The 10,000-nt window shown below is 44.5% G+C and overlaps 1 protein-coding gene and 1 pseudogene across 2 annotated transcripts in view; one reads left to right on the plus strand and one right to left on the minus strand.

Annotated features, from left to right (window-relative positions):
* Positions 1-10,000, plus strand: part of LOC310788667 (protein shisa-8) — a gene marked incomplete at both ends in the record, with an annotated part of 198,836 nt that overhangs the window by 55,250 nt on the left and 133,586 nt on the right. The gene's annotated exons all lie outside the window — the stretch shown is intronic.
* LOC310788675 (adenylosuccinate synthetase isozyme 2 pseudogene) lies at positions 8,614-9,372 on the minus strand (annotated as a pseudogene). The gene has a single exon. The product of its transcript is annotated as an adenylosuccinate synthetase isozyme 2 pseudogene (transcript).

Consider the following 10,000-nt stretch of genomic DNA (forward strand, 5'->3'; position numbering starts at 1 on the left):
ACTCAGTGTGTGTGTGTCTGTGTGTCTGTGTGTGTGTGTGTGTGTGTGTGTGTGTGTGTAGGAGGCTGAACTCTGAGCTGAGCCCCGTGTGAGGGCGGGTGTGTTGCATTGCATTGCATGGACTCGTCTCATGCTGCGTCTCGTATAGACTGTATATACAAATATGGACGTAGCCTCTGTGACGTCACCCATGGACTCCTGTTTTTAAGCATTGAGTTTGGCATTTGAACCGTGGCCATCTTGTTTTTTTGGGAGCCAGACACTGCAGCACCACCTGCTGTTCAGCTGAGGTTGAAGGTTTGTTTTTGGTATCAGAGAGATTGAAGCACAACGCAGGAAGAGAGAAATATCGAGGCACAGCGACACATTATAGGAACATGCCGTATAAAGTCCTGAACTCCGAATACAACCATAGAATAAAATGGATTTATGACGTTTGTTTGAAAACTAACAACTCAAACATCGATGAAATCATAAATGTAACAATATTTAGTCTACTTTCTGGAGTTGGGTAGAGTATTTTCCTATGCAGATATTGATTGGATCATCCAAACAAATACATTAAAATCACTGGTGAAACATAAAGGACTGGGAAAATCATTCAGCCTGGGAAATATAGTGCGAGCAGCAAAAAGAGTTAAAAACTTAATTTCCTGCATTCTGGTGATTTTTTTAAATGTATCAATTTGTGCCTTTTCTGCATCTATTTATAGTGGAAATGTTTATTATAGATGAAAACACAAAATCCAGGCACCAGGTGACAATTCCAAATATATTGGAATATAATGCAGTAAAGCTCTCAAGCATTCTGTATTGCTTTCAAAGATGTATTCTCCTGTAGATAAACTTTTCTCATTTAAAGATTAGCTGAACCCCAAAAAGTGAAGTTAAAATAGAAACATACAGTATAAAGACTCAGAATACAACCATAGAATAAAATGGATTTACAGTATGTTTGTTTACACATCAAAAGTTCATTTTTCAGGATTTCATTCATAACTGTAATCTACCGTATGGTGACGTAACAAAGAACTATCAAATTTCTACCCCATTTCAACCAATCATATCATGACATGGCATCTGTCAATCAATCTTAATTTCGAGGAGAAAATTTTGCAGGCAAGATGGCCGCCTAGTAGGGGTGGGAATCACCAGATGCCCACGATATGATACTAAAACGATACTTAAGTCACGATACGATAGTATTGCGATATTGCCGATATTGGGATATATTGAGTATTGCGATATATTGAATATTGCGATATTTCGATATATTGTCACACCTAACTCGTTTTCCTACCTTTTCCTTGACGTCACCAGAAATAAACCTTGCAGTGTTTTTTTGTTTTGTTTTGTTTTGTTTTGGCCCCACACGTAGGCTACATTGTTAAGCTTCTCTGGACTCAATACGCCACTGCAGGCGCGGACTGCACCATCGGGCGCTTCGGGCAGATGCCCCGTGGCCTGGCATGGCATGGCCTGCAAAGAAATATATATATATCGATAGCAATATTGATACTTGGCGTCCAAATATCGATACAATATCGTCAGGCAAAATATTGCGATACTATGGTGTATCGATTTTTTTCCCCACCCCTACCGCCTAGTGCCTACATGGACAGACTTTTCTAAGCTCACAAATGTTAATATACTTGGCCAATAAGTATGTAACATACAAAATAAAACAAACGGTAATGTCTTAATTTAATGTAGAATGCATAGAACATGTAACTGGTTCGTTAAACTCGCATTCCAGGAATAACGTTAACGTCCGCGGGTCTTACCCCCGGACCCTCGGACATTCCAAGCTGGTGGGCGGCACATTTCCCTCTGCTTTCAAACAGCAGTACGCGCTGATGCAGCCTGTTTCTCGCTTCTCTGCGGAGCCCTCTCGCGTAGCACCAGAACACGCTCGATTTGGGGCAGAACACGCCAGGATTGGCCAACGCCAACCCCAGTCCACAGAACTGTCAAACCAAATCATCGACACGCTATGGCCCGCCTCTCAACCCTCTTTCATCTCAGGCAATATTTGTTTTCAGTCTGATATGTCAGCGAGCCTTTCTGATACCGCTTTCAGACAGACACGGTTCTGGTTCTGGCTCCGTTCTGGAGTCTCAGAACCTTGGTGCTTTCTGGCGAACCAGCACGTGTTCACACCAGTTTAAGCGGAACCAAAGTGGGAGGACATTATTCGGTAGTCCTTCTTCAGTTTTTTAAGTTTATTAATTATTTGGTCTGGTGTTCGAGTGAACCCAGCCTGGGCCATCTGTTTCCGCAAGTTCGGCATACGACTTGCTCTTTCTTGTACTGCTTTCTAGCTTTTCTTGAGATTCGGTAGATGCCCAAATCGCCACTAAACAAACATTTGGTTTCCTCAGGAGACCACTGCAAATTCTTTTTCTCCATGTTGTCACTGCCTTCTTCTCCTTCCTGCTCGTTTTCACAGCCTAGAATGAGACACGCCCACTGATGATGTCACGGTTCCCAAGGAAAAACCAACTATTTTTTGGTTCCGCTGAGAACCAACTTTTCAGGTTCCGAACCAATTGTTTTTTTGTCTCCTGAGACATCACATGGCATGCTTTGCTTTGCCGTCCTCTTTTGTGTCGTCTGTTTGGGGAATTAAGCTCTTTAAATGTGCGTGCATGGCTCAGATCGCACCAAAATGACTCATGTTCATGTTGAAAAAAATCTATTATTTAACACTCATATGAACTTATATGTAAATCAATTCCAATTGATGCCATTCAAATTCAAATGTCCCGCACTGTCAGCAAATCACATGCTGTCGTTGGTTTAGCAAGCTTTTACAGGCAACATTAGGCTACAGCAAACTATTAAACGACACTTCTAAAAGAATGCTCGAAAAACATTAGCCTACCTAGTGGCTCATTAGCTACCTAAAACTTGACTCTTTGAGAGAAAATGTCCTAGTATTGGACCCCTTACTTCTTTTCTGAGTCAGAGGTGAGGAGGAGATGCTGCGGTTTTTCAAAATAAAAGTCCTCAGTGCTTCTTTCGTGTTTTTTTTTAGAAATGCAGCGTTGCACGTTTGAACGGTAGACCAGAAGATGATATCGCTGCAGCACGCATGCAGCATCGCTTTGGCGTGGCGTGGCATGGCGTGGCGTGGCATGGCGTGGGGTGCGGTTGGTGTGATCGGTCTCGCCTGTTAACAAGGACGCTGAAATGAAAGTGCCTCAGCGCTGCGTTGCTTCAGCGTAGGATTTATTGATTTAAAAAGGATCTCTATTAGCTGATGCTTGTGGCACCAGCTAATCTTCCTGGGGTCCAAATACAATACTACATTGCAATACAATACAAGCCTTATACGACATCACATTTGTGTGATGTTTACAAGTTATCATAGATACATATACATACGGTAATATTATGTGTAATTTAACACATTTGCATTTTGGGTTATGTTACTTACATTGTTAGTTACACGCTATGTTCATACATTTGTGAGAAGACATGGAATTGCACATGACGAACTGAACTATTGATCACCTGTTATAAGTAATGGGTTCTTAAATGGAATTTGAGAGATGACTTGGCGTATGGTGTTTTGGGCTCCTTAGCCACAAATGGCCCCCACCTGGGAAACCACATCCAAAACAGATTTCCCATTCATCCGGCCTGTTCTGTTCTCTGAACTGAAAATTAAAATGTGTGTGTGTGTGTGTGTGGGGGGGGGGGGGGGGGGGTTTATGTGTAACACCCACCTCAATATAAACTATAGTCGCCGCTATTTTACTTACTTCTAAAGGTGGGCTCCTGGGTTACCAACATGAATTGTCTCTCGACAGAATTTACAAATGTCTATTTTTATACCTGTAGTTTAATATTTAAGCGTGCCTCCACTTAGCAACTTTTAATGAGCTCAACTAAAGTCTGCTAAGGATGAAATGTATTAAATCTTTACCCCTAATTTATGCTTTAACTTATTTATGACGTTATCTAATAGTAAACACAATACTCAATTACCCAATCAATTACTTTAAATGCAAAAAATATATTTTTTGTTAGTAGGCACTGTTAAAGTACAGTAATTTATCAAAAACATGAAATGAAAATAAAAAAACATCAATTTAGTATGACAGTAGGCTACCTTTTCAATTGTTACCAGGAATAACTCTTATATACTGACAAAATGACAAATTGTGGGCCCACACACACTCACACCTGTCATTCAGTACCCTCTGTGTATCAAATGAGAACAGGAAGAAATCAAATAAAAGTGTCCCAAATAAATGTTGCAGGCCTGGTTCGTTGCTAGACTGAGCGTTGGGGCCTAAAACGGGAATGGCCGCTTCAGTTGCATTTGTCACAGTACAAAGCAAGCATGAAATAAAAGGTTGTGCACGTGCAATACAGTTACTCACGGCCGGGTGGCAATGCAGAGTTGATGGTGGCAAACCAGACGAGGTAGATGGATTCAGCAGGTGGGTACAAACAGCACACAGCAACAGCGCAGGTCGCACAGCCGAAGTCTCCACCATGAAGCATGAAACTGGTCTAGTATTTGTCCGAAAAACTGTCCCCTGTGTACACAGTACACACACTCAGCTTACTATCATGCCTAATGGTAACACACGGCATCCCAGCGTTAGCTTAGCAGGCTACCGAATTACACAGGTAAACACAGAGAATGGCTATGCTAATAGCGATTAGCCTATCATTAGCATTGCCAACTTGTAAAACTTCAGTTACAGATTTGAAACAACAAACACACCAGTTACCTTCACAAACTTCATATAAGCCCCCACACGTTGGCGTAACAGTCCGTCACCTCCAGTAAAGACGTACTTTGAAGCTGCGTCGGCAGACAGTTTTCCTCTCACCACGTTTCTGTCAAAATTGGCTGCACTCAACCTATGCACTCAACTAGACTTGAATCTCGTCTTCTTATGTCCCGCCCATGTCGCATTCTGATTGGGTGGTCACCGGTAATAAACCAATACTCTAGATAGAATCTCTAGATGTCACTATATCAAGTTACTGTGAGTTAGACTATATTCAACACAAGCAAAAACAATAATACATTCACAATGTAACAGCCAGGACAACATGTTTATACAGTTTCTTTTTTCCTTTTCTTTTAGGAACAGAACATTTTCAAAACATATTTAATTACATGTAGCCTACTGAATGAAATTCAGTGAGGGCTACATGTGTGTGTGTGTGTGTGTGTGTGTGTGTGTGTGTGTGTGTGTGTGTGTGTGTGTGTGTGTGTGTGTGTGTGTGTGTGTGTGTGTGTGTGTGTGCATGTGTGTGTGTGTAGGGGTGTGTGTGTGGTGTGGTGTGGTGTGGTGTGGTGTGTGTGCGCGTGCGCGTGTGTGCGTGCGTGCGCGCATTGAAGCGAACAGTGCCCAGAGCAAATAACCATCATACTGGCCATGCGAGTGTCATGTGTGTCAGTAATCCAAGGTCAGTATAGACTATAGTCACGGCTGCTGGCAGTTAGTGGGCCTCTGTAGAACTATAGTATTGCTAATTAATCAACATTGCTCGATCCTTAGGGGTAGGTGACATACATGACATGTCCATACAGTATACTAACTAACTGCATGGAGAGTGTATCTTGTTTACTGTATATATGGGCGATATGGCAAATATAGGCAAATCTCCCAAGAAGTTGGCCTATCCCTTTAAATTTATAATCCATCAGATTTCAGTTTTGTTGTCTTGGGCGACACCTATGGCGATGAGTGCTAATTGCAGGTGAGATCCAAACAGTGTTGCATAATGACATTTGTCAGTTTGTTCGGCCGTAGTAACCACCCGTAATGCTAGCAGAGGGGAAAAAGTAGCTTTGTTATCCTACTTCACACTAACCTGACGCTGCCAGATGGACGGTATAGCTCAAGATAGGTTTCACTAAACCAGTCGATCTGGGAATGAAGTCACCAGACCCGCTGACGGAGGCGGGCACTTTTTCCAAGCTACTTGGCAGGTGATTGGATGACCCATCTGTCTATCACCGGCACCGCTGGTGGGTGTTAACTTCAACCAATCAGATCGCCGAAGGTGCCTGTGGATGATCTCCGTGGTATTCATTGATTGAGTCCTCACGGTCGTAAAGTCACCTTCGAAGCATTTAGTTAGATTATAACGAACTAGTTGTGTGGCTTAGCCTTCCCAAATGTTGAGGGTCGTTTTTTAGAATTTAATACATAGAATTGGGAACGTTACATTCAATTTCATTCAGACTGCCTGTCACTTCCGCGGCGGCAGCCATGTTGACGAGTGAAAAGAACTACAAAGACCATGTACCCACTACTTGCCCAGACGAGCGAGCCCGCCTACGGCCGCCGCTGATTCGTCGAGCCGGCATGGCTCGATCAATCATCTTAACTGCCTGTGCGGGTCCAGACCGTCACAGAGAACCAAATGAAATGTGAGTTCACGTGACGGGCGGTTTACCAGGCTAACTTCACACAAGAGTCGTGGGGAACCTACAGTAACCTGCAGAGTGAGTCTATTGTGTTAACTCCGCCCATCCTGTGAACCTACAGTAACCTGCAGAGTGAGTCTATTGTGTTAGCTCCGCCCACCCTGTGAACCTACAGTAACCTGAAGAGCGAGTCTATTGTGTTAGCTCCGCCCACCCTGTGAACCTACAGTAACCTACAGAGTGAGTCTATTGTGTTAGCTCCGCCCACCCTGTCACACCAAAGACACCAAGTTCATAAATGCTGCAATACTGAAAATGCTGTCCAAATGTTGCCCAGAGAGATGGCCGACTTCCTTCCATAAGTCAGAATACAACTTTTCTATGCTGGTTCAAAAAATGATGTGGTATGAATGGTAATATTCTATTCTATTCTTCTACTCTATTCTATTCTGTTCTATTCTATGCAGGTCCTGTCATGCGTTATACATGCTTTGCCGATGAGTGGTTTAAACGATTCAGACAGTATTATAGATATCTGATCAAAAACAAGATCAATATTATTCATGTCTCTCTCTTGATGGATGAGGGTGAGATGATGGCATAGTGAACGCCTAAGTACCATCAATAATGTTGCAGGCTTCACAGGGTGATAGATATTCTGCCGACAAGTGTGTGTGTGTGTGTGTGTGTGTGTGTGTGTGTGTGTGTGTGTGTGTGTGTGTGTGCGTGCGTGTGCGTGTGTGCGTGCGTGCGTGCGTGTGTGTGTGTGTCTGCGTGCACGTGCATGTGTGTGTGTATTTCATGCATGGGTTATGTGTGCAATGCATGTGCGTCACACTGATGAATGTGGGTGGAGATTGGAACCTTGTTTGTGTTTCTGCGTTTCTAAAAGAAAAGACGGCCCAAAATAAGGAGCGGAGCTGGTGAGTCAGGACTCACCAGCTCCGCTCCACATATGCTATTTTCATCCCACACCATCATGACCCACCACAGAGACTCTTGGCCAGTGTTAAGCCGTCCGGCACACAGCCTTTGAATTTGTTCAATGTACTATTTAATTGTCTCTTCACTGCTCTGTCCAGGCGTGCTGATGTGATGAATCAATGTAGCCAAAAGAAGAAGAAAGAAAAACACTAGGTCGTGAATCAAACTCAGTCTTTATTGGCTGGTGCATCACTATGAAACCGATAAGGCCACAGACAGTGTTCACCTGCAAATGAGGACATAGAATGACATTTTTTACATTTGAGTTTAGGTTCTTTCTCCTCATCAGACACTCGGGAACATTGTAAAAGGTCTTTATTTGTGTTGTATCCTTCAGTTTCACCCATAATAAATGACTTGTTAGGGGGATGGGAAACATTCAAAGATGCATGGGAGGGTAATAGCTAAGTTCTTAGTTGACTTGAGAGGGGAAAAACATAATTTTCTCCGCATTTTCTCAGTTTTTTTACGAATTGCTTAGATGCATTTGCTCAACTCTGCACAAGTTCTCTTTGGGGGTTTTGATGGGGTCAAGGAGAGTCCCCATCAGCGACGATGGAGCCAAGAAGAGACCCCATCAGCGAGACAGTACCCCCCCACACTGAGTCTCAATTCCCTGGTTCCTCGAGACAACCATCGACCCAGAGTCATTCGACGCCCCCTCGATCATCCCTCCATTTTGACCAACCGATTCATCCCTCCACCCTCGACCCCTTCCATCCCTAGGGATGGGGATCGAGACCCGGTATCGATTGATATCGATCGATCATTTCTCAAAACCCAAAAATCAATAAGGTCTGAGGGATACTGCTATTAAGACTAGCGGGTCCTATAACGTAACGTTATGTCTCCAGAGATAATCGTGTCATTTACCTCAAATCACCGGTGCAACAATCATACATCGATTGTCTAATAAAGTTTTTGAATCCAATTGAATTGTCTGCCAAACCTCCGTTAAACTAAAGAAATAATTGAATTGTCTCACCATGCTAGGCACATTTCATTCTGTTCAGAAATCAAACAGTCACAGACTCACAGTTGTTAAGCAATACCGGTTCTGTTAAGAATTTATTATCGTCTCGTCTTTCGACCAAATAATAGAAAAGTATCAATAGTGGTATCGATAAAGACTCGGATCATTAAGCAAAATTGATCGAAAATGGTATCAATATCAATAAAAAATGTATGATCCCCTCTTGGATAGTTGGGAAAGGTGTGCTTCCCATCTAAAACAGCTGGATCATGGATTCCCTAGACTTGCCCACTCCGATCCATTTGACAGGCACTCCCACATGGTCCTCAATGTAGCTGACGTATTTCTGGGCATTTTCGGGCAGCTCCTCAAAGGTTTTAGCAGCCGAGGTGTCGCTGTTCCAGCCAGGCAGCGTCTCATATTGGACATCCACGCGCTGCAACACCTCCTGATTGGCTGGGAAGTGAGGTATAGATTGGTTGTCGACTTTGTAAGCCAGACCCACTTTGATCTCTGGGAACACGTCAAGGATGTCCAGCTTGGTGAGCGCCAAGGCGGTGAAGCCATTAATCATTTGTGCATATCTGACGGGCACCAGATCCAGCCAACCACATCGCCTCTTCCTGCCTGTGGTCACGCCCACTTCCTTCCCACGGCTTTGAAGCAGCTCGCCAATCTCGTTGCTCTGCTCTGAGGGGAAGGCTCCGATGCCCACCCTGGTAGTATAGGCCTTGACGACCCCGTACACGTCGCCAACGTTCTGCGGCGGGATGCCCAGGCCCGTGCACACCACGCCCACCGTGCAGTTGGAGGACGTCACGAATGGGTACGTGCCAAAGTCTATGTCCAGTAGTGCTGCGTTGGCTCCTTCCACCAGGATCTTCTTAGGAGGACCATGAAGTGCCTCATACATGTAGTGGACCCCGTCTCTCACCATGGGTTTGATCATCTCCACATAGTCCTTTAGTTTGACCAGCTCTCCCTCAATGTCAATCTCCAGAGTTGGGTACATGGCCTTGTACTGCTGGGCCAAAACCTTATACCTTTCAGAGAACAGGGTGAAGTCGCACAGCAGGTCACATATCCTGAGGCCACTACGCGCCGCCTTGGCCGTGTACGTAGGACCAATCCCCTTCTTCGTGGTACCCAGGTTCTTGCCTCCTTGCTCTTGTCTCTGCTGCTCTTGATAGCCATCAACCGCTTGGTAGAAGTCAAACACGATATGTGCTCTGTCTGAGATGATCAACCTTTTGTCCCAGTCTGTTAGACCTTTCCCTTTGCATTGGTTCTCCTGTGCCTCTTCAAACAAGCCAGGGAGATGGATCACTACACCATTACCAATGAAGGCCGTGACCTTGGGGTTGATGATGCCGCTGGGGAGGAGGTGGAAGTCGTACTCCACGTGATCGACCACGACTGTGTGCCCTGCGTTGTTGCCGCCCTGACATCTGCATACCATGTCCGCATCTTGTGACAGCAGATCTACAACTTTCCCTTTTCCCTCGTCGCCCCATTGGGCCCCCAGCACCACGGTCACTCTGTTGCCGATGGTCCGTGTGGGTTTTGCTGGGTTGGCGCCACCGTCTGGGGGCCCAGTGGGTTTCTCACTTCCACTTTCCGACATGTATTATGTGCCCCTT

This window comes from Poromitra crassiceps (genome assembly GCF_964638095.1).
Source record: "Poromitra crassiceps genome assembly, chromosome: 13".
Lineage (NCBI taxonomy): Eukaryota > Metazoa > Chordata > Actinopteri > Beryciformes > Melamphaidae > Poromitra > Poromitra crassiceps.